At 42.6% G+C, this 19,005-nt stretch overlaps 1 protein-coding gene across 1 annotated transcript in view; it reads left to right on the top strand.

Moving 5' to 3' along the window:
• Window positions 1-621: 621 nt before the first annotated feature.
• Window positions 622-19,005, top strand: part of tinagl1 (tubulointerstitial nephritis antigen-like 1) — a 41,339-nt gene continuing 22,955 nt past the window's right edge. Inside the window, exon 1 of the mRNA XM_061742529.1 lies at window positions 622-761. The gene's annotated coding sequence lies outside the window, so the exon portion shown is untranslated. The remainder of the gene's footprint in view (window positions 762-19,005) is intronic.

The following is a 19,005-nucleotide window of genomic DNA, read 5'->3' as shown; positions in this document are numbered from 1 at the left end:
GCCGTCAGGATGAAAACAGGCAGAAACCCGAGACGGGTCTGAAGATGTAATGGCTGAGAAATGCTGGTTACGTGATTGTGGTCTGTGATCGTATCTGCCTCTGCCTCTATGCCTCTGAGGCATCTCTGCCCCCCGAGCAACCGACACCGGCGTCTTTCCAAATCCTTTCCCTGGAAGAGGTTGAGGAATGAACTTGTGCACAATCTTAGCGACTTCTGATGAGGCTGAAGCTTCGCTGTCTGTGTTCTCAACCGTCACGCTGAAAAGTATAAAACAACTACAACAAACAAACAGGAGATACAGTATATAGAGAAGTGCCGTGAACACAATCAAAATATGTAGCAGAATGCTCCAACTTGTTATGACTTTATTTAAATTTGTTATCACCTTAGCATCACAATGCATCACAGCTCACAGCGAGAGATAATAGTCTCAGAGGTTTTATGCACCTGATGCATACTCAACTGTGAAGAAGGGAGATAGCGAAAGCAGACACAATTAGAAAAGGGAAAAGTCAAGGTCTGCAGCGCAGAGGGATAAAATAATCAAGCAGAATCTCTGGGGCGTGGAAAAGGCCCGCAGCGGCAGAGCACTAAGTTGGGCAACTGAACCCATCCGACCTGGGCTCTGTCGGCGCAGGCTGTTCTCTCTCCACAAACGTCACTCAGAAGATTAAAAGTCTTAATAATGCTCCAGCTCGTATTTAAAATGAGGTAGATAATTAAAACATCAAGGAGGGATCTTACAGACCACAAAGCAAGGTAGGGTTTTCACACATACGCAACAGATTTGCTCTATTAGAGCGAATTGTGTTCAGACTTGACGAACAATGGAAACATCGTGCTCGAGTGTTTTGACAGAAGATGAATTGGTTTGTGAGACGTTTCCCGGTGACGACATGGTTGGAGAGAGCTGCTGCATGCTTGCGCCGGTCTTTTCTGCTGCAGGCCTCGTGGGAGCCTGCTCATTCTCAGTCCCTCTGCGGCCAGCTCCTGTTTCTGGATGTCATGTAGTAATGCGGAGCAGTGTGGGTCATGTCAACAATAATCGCATCACTGGAGCCAAACACTGCAATTCATCACAGGACTTATATTTGTGTATATTTCACTTACTTCACTTTTTTTTTTTTTTTTTTAAATAAACAGCAAAAGTTAACTAATGTAGTAAGTGTTAACGTGTCTGATAATATTATTCTGGATGTCTTTAAATATATTTATAGTTTCCTCATATTTGTGATAAAGAGAAAAAAGAAAGCCCGGCTTAGAGGGGTTCTTTAAAACGTAATATTTCTTTTAAAACGTATCATTTCACCTTATTATTTCCAGAAGACAATCTCTGATGTTTAGATGTGAGCGCGCCTCGCTAGCAAACACGGCACACAATGTTTTACTTAAAGCAGCACAACGTAACTTTCAGCTTTTCTGAGTTTGGCGGCATCTTTTGGACAAAAGCGGTAGTGCTTTACCAGAAAGAACACTACGTTTCCCATGAGCACCAGCGCGTACTGCCGGAAAGATCCTGTCCCGTCACTGCATTTGTTTTGATGAGAGAACACGGGACGCTTTTCTGTTTCACCAAGTGAACAGACGGAACGCAAAAAAAAAAGATGTTAAACTGCTCGAAAGGAACTGGAATTTACCGGGATACCTTAAACAAGAAAGCCAGGGAGCGGTATATGGAGAAAATAATGATTATTAACGGTCTGGATCCATATGAAATCACTACTGAAGACCCATGTGTTTCAATAAATTTGTATAATAGTACAACATACACTACATGTTTTGTATCCTTCTTACTTCTCTTTTCTTTTTTTTGACCGCTATATTATGTTTAAGAGGCTCCGAGGCGTGGTTATTTTTGTTTTCCTCGTGAGATTATTTTTTTCCTCTGCAGCTACAAATAAGAGTTAATATTTTTTCCTCAACAAACTAGTTTTATCTGAAGATTGGGGTTAATTGCACCGCAGAGAGCTGGCCAACAACTGCGTTTAGCTGGAGAAGTGGGGAATAAAACCCGTGTGAATGACCCGACGCCCGTCTGTGTGAGTGTTTGTGGTTTAAGGCTGTTTATGGTTCTGCGTTAAATCGACGCAGAGCCTACGGCGTAAGGTACGCGGCGACACGCACCGTACGTTGCGCTGCGCCACGTACCCTACGCCGTAAGTGTGCGTCGATTTAACGCAGAACCATAATTCAGGCTTTACTGTGTGGAAGCCGGTGTTTGGTCGTTACAGCCGCGATCCAAAGCGAGCCGACGACTCTTTCACTCTTTTACTTTGTTATATCAGATACTTGGCCTGCGTGGTTCTGCCTCCGAGCAGGAAACCGGTGAAAAGTTAAACCATTATGATCTTTTCCCCACGTCTGTTATGTGGAGCTGCTGCAGCTACAACGCAGCAACAGCTTCTGCAGAGCTCTGCGCTCCAAGCCCCGCCCATTTCCGTCTCGACTGCGAATCGGGAAGGAGGGGGAAGTGACGTATGCCGTAAAGCAGTCAAAGTCGTAACGATTTGTAGTTTTTTAGTGTGGCAGGGTTCCTACCATGCTCCTCAAAGTTACATAGTGCCAGTGAAGGAGATACAGACCCCTCAGACCATGACAGAGGTGTCATTAAACCTGTTGGAAGTTGATGTACCATCACAATGACTCTGGAAATATGATATTAAGGTGGAAAAGTTACGTAGTGTCGCTTTAAATGCCTAATGAATATATGACATGATGGACAAGAAACCCCGCAGGAGCCGCAGTTTGTCTTTACATGGGAAGAGTTAGGTTGCAAGTATAATTTCTGACATGTGGTCTCAATCAAGAAATGTCTCCCTGGCTGAACATGGGTATATAGATAGACTTAAATTAAATGACATTACTCACTGATTTGTGAACATCGGTTTTGGAAACAGATTTCTGGCAGTCACTGTTTCTGTCTTATATTTTTAGCCAGACGTGATAATATTTGGTGAAGAAAAAAGAGAAAGAGACACTTCAACTTGTAAACTATATAAAACTTTGTATTTCATGAGAAAATTTGACACTTTCTGAAGATTTTTTTTGAGGATATTGTAGTGCTTAGCATTAGCTGTGGGAGCTCTAATTAGTTTGATGTTATCACCGATACAGGATATATAAATAAACACAGTCCGCTTCCTTTCAGTTTGGGCGTTGGGAGGCGTTAGGTTAGTAGCTGATCAACAATCTCAGAAAAAGAAAACAACCTTTGGCGATCATTTATTGTTCTTGAAGACCAGGAACCAGAGGAACCTTGTCACGCCTCTAATTGAGGACATACAGTACAGTACTCTCACCTTATTTGTCATTGTTTATTGATTTCTTCCAATGCCCTGCGTGATTGTGTATCTAAAATATTCTGGGAATCTCGGAGGAGCCTTGCAGGGACACGCTAAGGAGGATGTCTAAGAGGGAGAACTGAAAAGGGGGATGGAGGTGGAATGGCAGGGAGCCACAGGCATGAACAGTCTGATGAGATAAGCCCCCCGGTCGTTACACATGTTTGTATGTTTAACATATGTGTGGCTGCCTGCTCGGAACCTCGTCATCACACGACGCCTTTTCAGTTGAACTCTGCTGACGACGTAACATAACACACTTCAGAGGATCAGGACCGGTGTCTGCAGATGGTGCTGGTCATTACTGACGAGTGTTGATGGTCTGACGGCAGTAGTGCTGAGGTCAGCGCTGTGGGGGTCAGAGGTCACAACCATTACAGGCAGTGGCTAATGCACACTTGTTCTGCGTGCTGAGGGGAGCATATTTCTCTCCTAGCGTTGCTGTTGTTTACTCACAACAAGTTTATTCCACAGTTTACAAATCTGGGCATTTCACATAATTCAGGTGTTTCAAATAAACATCCACTTGACTGCAACTTCTGGGGCTGGAAGCAAAAAAAAATCACATCCATCCATCCATCCATTATCTATACCCGCTTTAACCTTTGCAGGGTCACGGGGGTCTGCTGGAGCCTATCCCAGCTCATTAAAGGCGAGAGGCAGGGGTTACACCCTGGACAGGTCCCCAGTCTATCCTAGGGCCACATATACAGACAGACAACTTAGAATCACCAATTAACCTAGCATGCATGTTTTCGAACTGTGGGAGGAAGCTGGAGTACCTGGAAGGAACCCACGCAAAAAATCACAATAAAATGCATTTCTTTACGTGGCCCCCCTTCTGTACTGAAAGGACGTTAATGCTCATGTTTACCCCTAATTTTTAGTTGAAATCATATTGAACAATCTCATTTAACAGCTGGAGTGTAGTTAGAAAAAAAAGCTTGCTGAAGCACAATCTTGGAACCATCTGCTAATTTATTTTTTTAACAGCAATTTCTCTTTTAATAGATTTCTAGATAGATGTGAACTGAGTCAGCCAATGTCACCCGACTGATACAGGCCTTATACGGACAGATCCCTGGAGGCCTGCCAAAAAACCCAGCTTTATACCACCACCGTGGTAAGGATAATACTGGAGGATAACCACTCACAACTGTGGTCGCATCTTATGTCTGTAATACCAACTATTTTATACATGTACTTGACAAGTGTATAATTTTCAAAGTTTGACAGCAATGTCAAGGAAATGAGCAACTGCTTAATTCAAGATTGAAAAACAAACGTGAATTAGGACGAATACAAACCTCTACTACAGACATCGTCCGTGCAATTTGTACCGCTCACACGTATCACAGAATTTTGAATTGTGTTAGTTATGGTTGGGAATTTTAAAGGTAGGGTAAGCCGCCTGCTGTGTGCTTGGGTGAATCCTTGATGGGAAGTGTTTTCTCCCAGAGTGCTATGAGACGGGGAGGAGGAGCTACAGGTGTTTTGTCGATCTTTTTTCCGATCAGATTAATTGTGTAATTAAGATTATGATCAGGAGTACCACAGTAATTTGCTCAAAATATGGCAGCCGAGTCACCTGTTGATCCCAATCTGCGCAAGTCAGTCAACATCATAAAAACAGCGAGTACAACTTATGGAAACCTGATGTTTAATGGGAGCAGAGTTTCATGTAGTTCACTTGTTTCAATGGTGTGAATGCTTTAAATTGAGTACAATTAAGTTTGTGACTAGTTTGTAGTTATTGTGGCTTTTAGTATCCTTGGATTCTCAATGGGATGCATCACTGTCGTATCACCTCTGGTTTTATCAGATGCATCACTTGTGAATCACCTCTGGTTTTATCGGATGCATCACTTTCGTATCACTTCTGGTTTTATTGGATGCAAAAACACATCAATTACGAGCAACATTTTTTTTTAAAAAAAGCATCACTTTGGACAAAAGCTTTAAACTGATCAAGGGAAAAGTGTTAATGGATGATGATTTGTGAACATGAACACAGAAGCATCGGATGTAAGTTTGTATGTTTATCACATTTATGTCATTCTGGCTCCAAGCCGATAGCCGAATTTCTCGCACAAATCTCTCCCCCCCTCTTTTTCTTGACAATTGTCAGACAGTCCAAATGCTCCTTATCCTCCTTTGCAACACTTCAGTTAGGCCTGTTTTTGTCCCCGTCTCCGTGGTTACGGTCCACACAGTTGCCTGACATGGAACATGATGCTGGATGTTCCGCAGGCGTCCAGGAATGCACCGTCTCTGCCAGCTTGTTGCAGCCTCTGACAGAGACAATCTTCCTCCTGTGAGATGGCATCAAGAGCTCATACAACGCATCCTGCTGCATCTCTGCCTCAAACACATCATGTCTGATTATTTATTGTGCTCAAAGATACTTCCTGTAAGCAAATGTCCCGTCATGCTTGTGTACAAACCATTTGACAAGTCTCTAAACTAGGAAAGATTAATGGAAACAACCAGAGAATGTCTAATACTGGCCTAAAACAACATTCAGCATGTCCTTTAGTCTTAATTTAAATATAAAAACACAAATTGTTCCAAAGCATGTTATGTTTCTTAAGTCTAACATCCCTCTGGAGCTTGCTGGATCACTTGTGTCAGAGCCGTGGGAGTAAAACAGGATAAACAAAGGCTAAAAGCTGAGGTGGGTCTCTGATGCTGTAGCCCCCGGGGCTCCGTGCCGGCCCTCTGAACTCTACTCTGCTCCAAATAAAATAAAACTCCCCCTCAGGGCCATCCTACCTCCACTGTATTTATTAGTGGAGAAGAGGAGCTGCTTTTGTCCTCTCTTCTCGTCATTATCCGAACAGAGATCGAACAGTTTTAAAGGGGGGCATATTATAAAAACAAAAGTCTTTTTGAAGTGACCATCAACTTAAAAGCTCTGACGTAACGACATCACAGACCCAGATGGGACCAGAACTATCCAGCCTCTCCATTTTTTTCTTCAACATTATAAAACATTTCCTGTACTTTTGGCAGCATGGAAATGTGGGTAGCACAAAGCTTCAGGAACGATTTCAAAACAGGAATATCCTGCATAAAAGGAGGAGGAGTGGAAGAGAGCGTCTGACTCCAACCTCTGAGATGATCACCGGTCCTAACACTAAAACTCCCAGCATTCCTGAGTTCTACTCATCATAGACTGCATAGACATATATATCGAGTGTTCTTCAAAAAGCGCCTTTCTACAAAGAAATTTACATTTTACGTCTCTTTTATTCATTCACACACGCACTAATATAATTGGGAAACAGTTAGGCACCAAATATAATATATTTAATTTTCTCAGATGGCAAAAATAAGAACTTTATTGATCCCACATAGAAGTAATTCATGTTATCAGCTATAGAGAACAAGGTAGGTAGTGCCCAAAAACAATATATACCCCCCTCACAAAAATAAAAAAAATAGGGAAACATATTTTCTCATCAACAAAACATATTTAAACATTTTCAAGTAAAGAAATAACATATTTGAACCATTTTTCAGACAACAAAATAACATTTGAACCATTTTTCAGACAATAAAAGCTGTTCTGCTGCTCTGCTCTGTAGACACGTCGCGTTTTCCTCGTTACAGTATCAAATCAAATCAAATGGTTCAAATGTTATTTTGTCGTCTGAAAAATTGTTAAAATGTTATTTTATTGTCTGAAAAATCGTTCAAATATGTGATTTTTTTACTTGAAAATGTTAAAATATGTTTTGTTGATGAGAAAATATGTTTCTCTATTTTTCTTATTTTGTTAACTGTTTCCTAAGTATATAAGTGCGTGTGTGAATAAATAAATGAGACGTAAAACGTATATTTCTTTGTAGAAAGGCGCTTTATGAAAATAGGTCAATTTACTTGTATTAGTTTACAGCGCAGTCTTGCCACATCCAATATGGCGGCGACGTTGACGTATCGCAGCAGCGCTCGATTGGGCGTCTACGTATATATGTCTATGATGGACTGCACCTGTGCCCTCATCATCTTCATCCACTTCACCTGGTCTCATGCCTGCTTATACTCTGCACACTTCCCTGCTCTTTGTGTAGCATTGTTTGGTTCATGTGTCTTTGACTTCTGGATTAAATCCTACTTTAGTTAGCCTTTGCTTGTGCTACTTTAAACCCCTGACATTTTAAAAGAAGATTTAAAAGCAGGAAGTGAGTGTATGCTGTCTGATGTACAGAGGCAAGCTCGTCCCAAAGTGAAGAGATGAGCTGCAGCATTTTGAACCAGCTGTGATCGTGGAAATAACGTCTGACTCATCACGGTGGTCTAATCAAGCTGTGATGAAAGTATGGGTTCAAATCTAAAAAATGATCCAGAGAGAGAGATGGTCAGTTGTCTCAGATGACTTCACAACTGATTTAATCTGTGACTGGAGTGTTAGGTCACTGTCCAGTCTGACACCCAGGTTTCCTGCAGTTGGTGTCATAAGGGTTCAGAAGGCCCAGATCAGCCTCACTGGGCCCGAACAACATGACCCCTGTCTTGTCATTATTGAGGTGCAAGTGTGGCTAACATGCATTTAGAGAGGGTGTTAAAGGTATTGTGACATCATTTTTAACATGCTTTTAACACTATTTAAAGTCTTGGCCAACATCCCTCAAATGTGTCTAAAAGGGTGTAACAAGAAAAACTTCACTCCAGTACTCCATTCCTGGCTTTTTATGACGGTGTTTTTTTGCGCCGTGAAAAACGCTTCCTTTTCCCCCTTTCCTGTCAATCATTGCCCCGCTCCTCCTCCAAACCTCCTCCAACCCGTAGCTCCCTGCAAGCCATACGCTCACAGCGGCGTCGGAGAGTTAAGCCGGGAGCGACAGGCGAAGCATGCACGGAAAAGCAGCAGGGCGAAGCAGTCCACAGCAAACAATCATAAAAATAAAGGCATGCAAGCAGCAGTGTCCCCTTATCTTAAGTCCAGTCAGTGGCCGTGGGTCTTCTTGGCAGTTTTCCTCCGGTGATGAGAACAAAAGAGGCTCTAAACAGCTCTGTGTTAAGCCTGATTTATGGTTCCGCGTTAAATCGACGCAGAGTCTACGCCGTAGGGTTCAGCGTACGGTGCGCGTCGCCGCGTAACCCTACGCTGTAGGCTCTGCGTCGGTGTAACGCTGAACCATAAATCAGCCTTTATGGTGCGCTGGAGAGGAGAGGAGGCAGGGAGCTGGGTGGAGGGGGCGGTGATTTAGCGGGTCTATACGTAACGGCCCGCCACCAAACCACATGTGCCGTTTTTGCATAGTTATGCGGAAAATCCCAGAAAGCACACAATACACTGAATGTTAAAAGTTCGTTGTTTTTTGGGTGTAATTGATGTCAAGACACCCAACAAAACACAAAAAATCCAGAAAAATGTGTTTTTCATGTCACAATACCTTTAAGACTGCTTGCCCATGTCAGTCTCCATGGTGATACAGCAGCATGGGCGAGGGTGTAAATATACCATGTGAGGCCACTTTTCTTATGATTCTGAAGTGAGGTGGTAACATCATCAGTAAGAGAGAGTTGTGTGCATCAACAGCAGAGTCTACTCTACAATGTGCTTCCTCCTAGTGGATCTGAGATCTTGTCATCTGCTTATGTGTTGCCTTCACTGTCCAGTGTTTTGTTTCCAGTGTTTGGAAGTCTTCAAATCTGGTTTTTCAAAGCCACGTGTTTAAATTAAAGGGAACCTATTATGAAAAACACGTTTTTTCTTGCTTTAACATACGGTATATAAAGTGGTCTCCCCTCAGCCTGTCAAATCAGAGAAGGAGGAAAGCAACCAAATTCTGCAGTGTCTGTACAGCCACCCGGATGATCCATCCAGTCTGATGTGGCTTCTACGAGCCGTTCAGATTCTGCTCCCGTTGTTATGTAACGACAGGAGCGATGCGTGAAACCACACCCACAACTAACTCCGCCGGCCGGAGCTTCCACCATTTTTTCGTAATGGTGTATCGCGTCATTCAGGCAGCCAATCAGCACAGAGCCTCATTATCATAGCCGCCCGCCCACTCAGAATCCCGCATAGAGAAGGAGGTTAGAAACGGGGAAGATGTGAATTGTGAAAATTATTGTGAAATAAAAAGATATATATATATATATATATATATATATATATATATATATATATATATATATATATATATATATATATATATAAAAAAAAAGAAACGGGGAAGATAAAGACATTGCTTCAGAGCAATTGCTCATTGCTCTGAATTTCTAATTTATTTATCAAAAACAATCAAAAGCTTGTTTTTAAGACATTCAAGACCTGTTTAAAATAGGTAGTAGATGCCATAATAGGTCCCCTTTAAGTTTTGTTGTTATTATGGAAGGCGCAGTGTTTGCAACACAGTGAAAACACCCAGAAATGTTTTGGTGGCTCACGTCTTTCTCACATGGCGGATGTGCAGCTGAAATCCACAGAAGAAAAGAAGGTGACAGGTCTCTGCACGCCACACAGAGCAGCGCGCGCTCATGGTTTTTATTAGATAAAACAGAAATGCCCGCAGGTACTGACTTTGCTCCACTATTTGTGATCTTACGTTCAGAAGATACCACATCATTAAACTTTTAGTGATAAACATCATAGGGATTCGAGAAAAGCAAACACACACACACACACACACACACACACACACACACACACACACACACACACACACACACACACACACACACACACACACACACATGCTCTGTGGGAAATTAAGTTCCTGCATATTTCAGAAAGACCTCGCTGAACCACATCCTGCATCCATCGCAGCAGCATCGCTTCACAGGAGAAGAGTCTGGGTGCCGACCCGGCCCGTCTGCAGTGCAGGGCAGCACCAAAGGCCCAGGGCTGTGTAGCAGCTGAATCCTGCATCAGACAAAAATGGGACCACATCCAACGACTGCTCTCCTCACTTTCCAGAGGTTTACAGGCAGTCGTTAAAAAAAGTAAACTCAAAAGCAAACATCACCCAGTTCCAACTTTTTTGATTTCACTGAAAAGTTTTTTTTTGCTCCCATCAAATCTAAAATGAGTAATATTTTCCATGAAATACAAAAATATCTCAGCATCTGAGGTGTCGTTTATGTTCTTTTGGGAAAATGTGAGTTTTTTTGAGATTTCAGGGTCTTTATTTTTATTTTTACAGCACATTTGACACAGAGTTCCAGCTTTTCTGGTTGACTTTGTCCACATGTGGCGCTGCGATGGACCGGAGACCTGTCCATGGTGCATCCCTGCCTTCTGCTAGAAGCGTGATAGACTCCAGTGAACCTCCTTGATCCATAACTGAGTATAGATTATGGATAAATGATAATATCAGCGCTTTCTTGTAATAGCATGTTTGTGTGTTTTTTTAGCTTTCAAAACTGTAAGTGAGTTAATTATTTGTCATTTTATTTCACAAAAGTTGATACTGTTCCTCAAAATATTTAAAAAATCTTGTGGTTCTGTTATTTTCCTTGACATATCAACTGCTGATAAAAGTAGTTTGATGCCAAGTTTAGTACATTTGTTGCTGATGTCGGTGGAATCATCTTTTCCTGAGTCAGCGTACCTACATTCATTATCCGTGATTGGCACATTTCTGCTGTCTGTGTGGTCGCTAAGATTCCACTACGATAACAAAGGCCTCATACAGCATCCGCTGAACTGAGGAACCCGATCAAGCAGAACTTGTGATTGACTTTCACATGAACGGAGGTTTTAGAGGTTCAGTTCTCGTTACGCTTGAATGATTCAGAATCTGTCACTTCTCAGTCAGCAGTAATCAGTCTGAAAGTCAGTGGTTTCACAATCAATATGCAGCTGAGGTGACAGACGTATGGACTAGGGCAGGGGTGGCCAACCCGCGGCTCGCGAGCCGCATGCGGCTCTTTGGCCGGTGTCATGCGGCTCTTGCGACTTTATTTGAGAGGTGCAGGGAAAGACAGACACGTAGGTAGTGGGGGCAAAATATGCCGCGACTGGAATCCAACCCGCATCGCTGTACAGGGGAAGGTGTAGATAAGTCGCCTGCTCAACCCGTTGAGCTATACGGGCGCTAGCGCTCGTGTTTGTAACGGAAATAACTTGGAGGGAAAAAAATCCACTCTCAAAATGGCAGGGAAAAAAAGCACGGCCAAACAAAAATATGAAGATAAACACAGGACGTTTTTAACAGAGTGGGAGAGTTTAATATATATAATATAAATTAAATATTAATATTTCAGCAATACATCACGACAGACCATGGTATACAATCACACAGCTGAGGGCCGTCTCCAGCCCGACGGGAAGGGATGGATTGCTTTTATAAAACGGTTACCAATAATGTAAATATGAAAGAGGAATACACAATCTATTTTATGTAGTTTTTAATTAATCAGAAATACATATTATCCAGTAAAAATAGCCCCACTGTGGAAAAAAAAAAAGTCCCATCTCTCCAGATGTAGCTCCGCATGTCGTCTTTTGCTTGTCTTTTTTTTCGGAGACAAGCACTCGTCAGTCCATTCATCCATCGTTAGCTCCTCCCCGGTGATCAAAGTTTACCGTCAACATGCCAAATTAATGGTTAACGAAAATGAAAAAATAAACTTTAACACCAGCTACTTTTTGCTACCTGCTGTAACCATCAAAAAATATGTGACAGTTGGTTGTTGTCATGGATACATTGTTGCTTCCTTGATGTGGAATGATATGCTGTGATAAGGCTTTAGAATAGAAGTCGTGGTATATAAGATAAGATAAGATAAGATTGTCCTTTATTTCTCCCTCAATGAGGAAATTCACTTTGTGCAGCAGCAGTACACTCAACACACATGCAGGGAAAGAGTAAAAAAAAGTAAAAAATATATAATTACGAAATATAAACAGTATACTGTATACATTGGAATGAAAAATGATATGCTCATTATACCGCAGTTAACAACCAATCAGATTGCAGGATTTCACCTTTCCGTTTTATAATGGTATTTTTATGTCTCAGAGAGAGCAGGGAGTGAGGGATGGGGTAGTTGATGTGTGCATGTGGACGATGTGGCTCTTTGCAGTAACAGTAACCAATTGTGGCTGTTAGCCTCTGACTGGTTGGCCACCCCTGGACTAGGACATGCAAGGATGACAGAGGTGACAGATAAACTGACCTTTAACGTCCTCTGGATCTTATTGTTTGTTAGTTTTTTCCATTTTAAGCCCTAATGACCATCATTCATAGACACACTTTGACTTTGTTCCAAGTGCTCTAACTTGTTCCTCAATAAATCAGGAGAAATGAGGAGAAATAAAACATAATTGTGTTAGAGGCTCACAATGTGTTAAAATGATATCCTGCAACAGCAGAAACAAGGGCAGCTAGACTTACTCTTAACTGTTCTTATAGATCTAGTGTTGACCGAATGCATTCTTGTCTCAGTTGGCTGAAGGTGAATCATAGGTTATCTACCAGTTTATTATTATTTATTCGAAACATTATTCATAGCAGGCATCCCACTGCCTTCTCAAATCAGATTAGTTATAGTTCAGATGTTCATCATTACAGTACCAGAGCTTCAACTCAGTGTCAACTTACATTACCAAGACCAAGAACTAATTCAATGAAAAACACTCTTGTATATAGAGCAATTTCATCATGGAACACTCTTCCTTTAAATATTAGGAGCATTCCAAACAAGAAATCATTTAAAAAACATGTTAAGTCATTTTTTAGATTGGAGAGTTAATAGTTTATGTTATCATTTTGGGAACTGTGATTTATTCTTTTCTTTTTCTTCTTTTCTTCTCTTTTTAATTGCAATTGGATCTGTGTATGTTTTGTAACTGGAATTGTATGTTATTGTGTATTGTTGTTTATATTGTACTTTTTAAATAGGTCAGGGTCAGGGTGACAAATCCTGTCCTGGGCAACGGTGACCATCACTGCTTCTGGGCAGATGGATGTTCACAGGACTAAAAAGCTAGTTCAAGGTTCACAAGGGAGGGATTTGAAAGTATCTACAGATTTAAGGCATCTAATTTCAGTGGGCAGACAGGTAAATTTAAATAGAGTTTCAATGGCCTGATTTTTTTTGTTGCAAACTGTGACCTGGGAATCCAGTCTGTGAGTAAGGAAGATGCATAACCCGGTCAATCCATCTGAGATGAGCCGAGGGCCGAGGACTTTAAGGCTTTGAAGATGAACTGTGAGATTCAGAAATCAATATGAGATGTAATGTGAAGCCAGCGTTGAGGGGCTTGGGGTGGATGGGGTGTGGCTGGAGAAAGTCTCAGACCAGCATGGGGTGTATAAATAGTCCTGATTTTAGAATCAATATCAATAGTTGGAAACAACTATTATTACTAGACTATTAGCAGCCTGAATAAATGAATTTGACAGCCAGGATTAGTGACATTTGTCCTGCAGCTCCCAGTTGGGTTAACTCTTCATTCATTTGATATTTGTCATTATATTTAGTAAAACCGCTGCTGCAGTCCTGTGTGAACCTCTTTAAAGGTATTTAAAGGCCCATCTCGAAAGGAATTGGACGGATTTCAAGGAAATGTTGCAAGATAGCGTAAAGCTTACTGAGTTCGAGTCACTTCCTCCATGATTCATGACAGCGTTTAACATGGTGCAATATTTGTGGACACATACACACAAAGTGATTAACATTTGCAGAAAGTTCCATTTTAAAAAGCTTTTACATTCCAGGAACTAATCATGTGATGGCAAAAAGAGAGAACCGTGACAAGTGACATCACGGAGGTCTGTGCAAAGACATGAACAGACGTTAACTTTGAAACCTCACACTACAGACTCCATCAGAGATTTAATACAGACAATTTTTAACAATACAAAATGCGTTTCTTTAAATTATCGTGGGTGCACGCAAATATCTACGCTGGCCGACAAGGACAGACACACGGGATGTAGAGAGAGACCGAACAGCTGACTGTAACGTTACAATATAATAAAGAAACGTCTCGTAATGTACAGCGTTGTACAGTGATATAAACCACATTATATCACATTACCGTTCCCGCTGTATGTTTAAACCATGGATGTAAACATTGTGGTTCAGTCAGCTGTTCGGTCTCTCTCTACATGCTGTGTGTCTGTCCATTGAGCTGTTACGCTGAGAGCGCCCCCTGCAGGTTTGGTAACTGGTTATGAAGCGTTTTTCTTTTGAAGATGGTTTCTTGTTTTATATCGTTTTGTGTTTTGCATCGTTTCTCTATTTGCAGCGCGTTTGATGATGCTGCATTTGTCTTTGTTTTTTGCAGCACGTTTTTTCATTTGCACCACGTTCCTCTTTTTGTACCTCGTTTTGAGTTTGTGAATTTGAATCGTTTCTGTACTTGAAGCCGTTTTCCTTAACTGAGACGCATTAGGCCGTTGCAGTGCGTTTGGCCCTTATCGGCCACCGTAGATATCAGTCCTGACTTGCAACTTTTGTCTTATTTGCTTCTTACTCAGTCTTTTTAAGCAACTGATGTCCTTCCTCTCTGCACAGTTTCTCATCTTCTCAAAACAGCTGTGTCATTAGTGTGCTTGCCTTTGCCGTTCTTGTGAAGATTCGTCTTGTCAAGCCCTGCATCTCCTTGCAGGGGCAGTGCGGTATTTGGATGGGTGTGTCTCTCTTTCTTTTGTCCTTATTGTCTTCTTGTGCGTGTGCTTGGAAGAAAGGCCCACATGCTGGGTCTTTAAGGGGGTCCGCTTAGAAGTCCAATCATGGGTGTTTCATTTTGAGATTAATTAACTCCTGGGTGTGTTTGTTTTGCACTTTAGCTTGTGAGTATTGTGGTATGTTAAACCTGAGGGATAAGTATTGCATAGTTATTGCAAATATTCAAAGCTGTGTGAGTTATTTCCTTTGGGTCAAGGCGCCACGTCTCTCAAAAAACAAAACATCAAGTGTCACAAGTCCAGCTGCAGCGAAGGAGAACAAACAGTACAATGAAATCTTCATCAGCCCGAGCACGTGGGTGTTTTTTCTGCATACACCTGCTGCTGACGGCCTCCAAAACAGGGACAGCCGAAGCATCCCGCGCTCAGTCCAGATGTGTCCTGGCAGCACATGCCTTCTTATTTACTATCAGCAGCACACGTTCTGCAAGTTCCTGGAACAGAAAATACACCAGAGAGAGATGCTGATGGACGTGTGCCCGCTCCTCCTCAGGCCCCGGAGAGCAGACTTCCACCCTGACACCACGCAGCTGGGATTCCGCTCCTCGCAACGGCCGGGAAAAAGACGGGGATTGTTCTACATGACGACTCTGTGTGTATGTACGTGTGTGTGATTGGCCCACGCTGCCAATGCCAGTTGCAATGTTTCCTTGTTTTTCTTGAATCTTCCCGTAATAAACAAAGTTCAAGCACGTGTACGTGAATGCGTGCGCATGCGTGGCTTTTCCTGACAGCGCGGCCCCTGACAGCTCCTCTTGGATGTATGGGCTCTATTGTTGCAGCGTGTGTCCTCAGCCTCCGCAGTTCAATCTATTTTCAGGAAATTACCTCAGAAGAAGAAGAACCGCTCATCTGATAGCTTTTATGTTTCTGCCTTCTGTTCTTGTGAATCGAGCGTCGCGTATAAACATCTGCAGGGCTTGTTGGAGCTTGAGTCACGGCGGTGAGGGCCAGGCCAGTGTGTGAAATGTACACCCATACATGAGTGTTGCAACACACCGCCTACAGATGCTGTGGAGCACATCTCATAGGAGCATCCATCAATGATTCACGCTCCTTATCTTCACCGATGAACCGCGAGTGAATCACGCTCTCAGTCCTCCCTCGTCTGCTGACTCCTTCCCCTTATTCTCCGGTCTGTTAATCGTAGCGGCGGCCGCTCGCAGGCTCAAACAAACACCTTCTCATGTAGACGGCTACAATCAAGCTCTTGTGTGTTTATGGTCAACGGAGCGTCAGAGCCGTGCTCCTGCATGAATCACTGAAACACTCACTTCGTGCCAGCAGCTTCTCCGAATTCTTTACATGTTAGCACAACTGCATCCTGTACATTCAAGGTATAATAATGTTTGGGAGGGTGGTGAGAATCAAACACAGTAAACATACCTGCGGGCGCCTCGCTCCGGGAGGCACCAGGTTGTGTAAGAAGTGTTAAAACCATAATTACACCGTGGTCTCTGCTCACTTTACTGAAACAAACCGTCTGCCAGCTTCTCAAATCTGTTGTGTTTTTGAAACGCTTGAATCTTGCAGATGACTGGCACAAGATTGAATGCCAGAAATGGCATCTCCTAATAAAATGAAGCAGCCAAAGTGAAGCGGTTTCGTGCTCATCTTTGTATGGCTTTAGCCACATTTTAGTTGATCTATTAATCAATCTAACTGTTGTTTTTTTTTAATAACCTTAAATTAGCGGGTTTCGTAGTGGTTCCTGATTTCACTTCAGATTTGTTTTGCCACAGTCACATACCCAGAGATAATTACACAGGATAAAAAAGAAAAAACCCAGTGGTATTCCCTTTCCGAAGGTGTCTGAGGTCTACGCTGCTGAGCAGCACCAGATCCCGTTGAGATGTTTTTTCACTGCCCTCACTTTTCAGATTAAGGAGCTACATCCAGCTGTTGATGCAGGGTTTTGGTCGTGTACGATCTAAACGTGACGCGGTGTCTTAAAACAGCAAAAATGTCAAACAAGTCTGAATCGTTTCATGTCATTTATGACTAGGGATGAGAATTGATAAGATTTTTTCGATTCCGATTCCATTTTCGATTCTGCTTAACGATTCGATTCTTTATCGATTCTCTTATCGATTCTCATTTGGAAAAAAAGAGAACAAACAATTTTAGTATCAACTTTGTTTCATATCTTTGTACGGTGTATGGTGCGTGTCGCCGCGTACCCTACGCCGTGGCTCTGCGTTGGTGTAACGCGAACCATAAATCAGCCTTACCACACGCCGGCTGACTCCGCGCTCCCAGCGCATCAGCCGGCCGAGTCCTAACAGTTTCCCCCCTCTGTTGAAATGTCCACATTGCAAGTATTGTCGCCCTGTTGTTATTCTTTTTGGTAAAATGTAACCAAACTTTCAAGCGTTTATGCTGCTTTGTCCCCATGTTTTCCTGCTGGGCGCGAATGCGCACGTTGCGCAACGTGCTTGGTGACGTCATTCGCGCCGACTGGAATCGATAAGGGAATCGTTTGCAAAAAAGGCAAACGATTCCAAGGAATTGAAACACTGGGAACCGGTTCTCGATTCTCATCCCTATTTATGACTATTTTCCAATATCACAAAGTTGGAAAAAGGACATAGCATATTACACACACGATAGTGACACAGAAGTACCTCAGTGTGGTCCCTGTTGATTTCTTTTCTAATCCTTTACTCTTTCAGTCTAACACCCTGCTGTGTCCCACTTATTGATTCGGCCTTCACCGTATCGATCGAGTCAGAAAGCGGGTTGATGGCACAGCTGCGTCCTTCTGCACCACCAAGTCGCTTGCTTTAATTGAACAGTCATGTCCGGGAAAGCAGAAGACGTCTTTTCAGCACGCTGATCCCCGTGATTATGACAGGGTCAAGAGTTAGCTCCGACCCAGAGATGCTCTAAAAAGTAATTTTTTCTTATTTGTGTAACTCGTATTTGTCCCTTGTTTAACAAGTAAAACTGGCTCTAAATGTTTAAAGGAGCATGAGGCAAGAATAAGAAATGAGACTCATTAGCGCCCGACGACCGTTGGGGTTACTGCAAGCAACAGCGAAGCCGGCTCGGGAACGCGCACGGACTCCTCACAGCACTTTTAAAATCAAGCTCTAAATATGTAGGAAATGAGCCATTGCATCTGTTTTCCGTCCCAATTCAAGTTAAAGCTGCCGTTTTTGCTCGTAATTTCTTTTCGACTCGCGACTTGTCTCTGATAAAGGCTTCGTTTTCTTCTTGGTAGCACTTTTTAGTTGGCTTTGAGTGGTGCTGGGTCCTTTGCCGGCTGTGGAAGAATCCATGTCTACCCAAACAGAAGTTCGGATCCACCGATTCTTCGGGCCCAGAATTGCAGCACATTTTGCAGCACACAGCCTGTTCAAGGCAACGGAGAGATACACTAGAGGGCTCACTCTTTTTGGTTTGGAACGCTTCATCTGACATTATTACTAGAAAACTTAAAACGTATACGCATTTTTTTCATAAATCCTGCCTCATGCTTCTTTAACTTTCACTGTTTCCAAAGTTCGAAAAAGTTGTTGTTCAGCCCAGAAAACAGAGGCTGACGATTTAAACAGATTCAGAATATCGGATGGATTCTGCAGAAAACAAAAACATTCAGAAATGTTGCACATTCAGAGAATTTCGCCTCCCTCTAATTGCTGCCAAGACGACACCTCCAGGGGCTTGTTTGTACGTTTCTGGAAGCTGGGAGTTCTTCCACGAGCCTATCCCATAATTCACTGACTGACTGAGGTGAAGTTATGCAACCTGCGTCCAGGAGGAGGAGCAGGAGGTCAGTCGTGCTCGCCACCGTGTGCACCTCAAGTAGGTGTGACCCTGCAGGAGCAGAGCCACAGATAACTGAGGGCATCACCACGACTGTGTGTGTGTGTGTGTGTGAGAGAGAGAGAGAAACAGAGAGGGAGAGAGTGGCAGCAGAGAGATACTGTGGGAGAAACAGCAGCCTGAATATAGATGTGTCTGAGTGCATTCAACTCTGAAGGTTTCAGTCTGATAAGAAGAGGAAAA

Source organism: Cololabis saira, chromosome 15 (assembly GCF_033807715.1).
Source record: "Cololabis saira isolate AMF1-May2022 chromosome 15, fColSai1.1, whole genome shotgun sequence".
Classification (NCBI taxonomy): Eukaryota; Metazoa; Chordata; class Actinopteri; order Beloniformes; family Belonidae; genus Cololabis; species Cololabis saira.
Note: the sequence above shows the minus strand (reverse complement) of the source record. Positions and strands in the feature narration are given on the sequence as shown.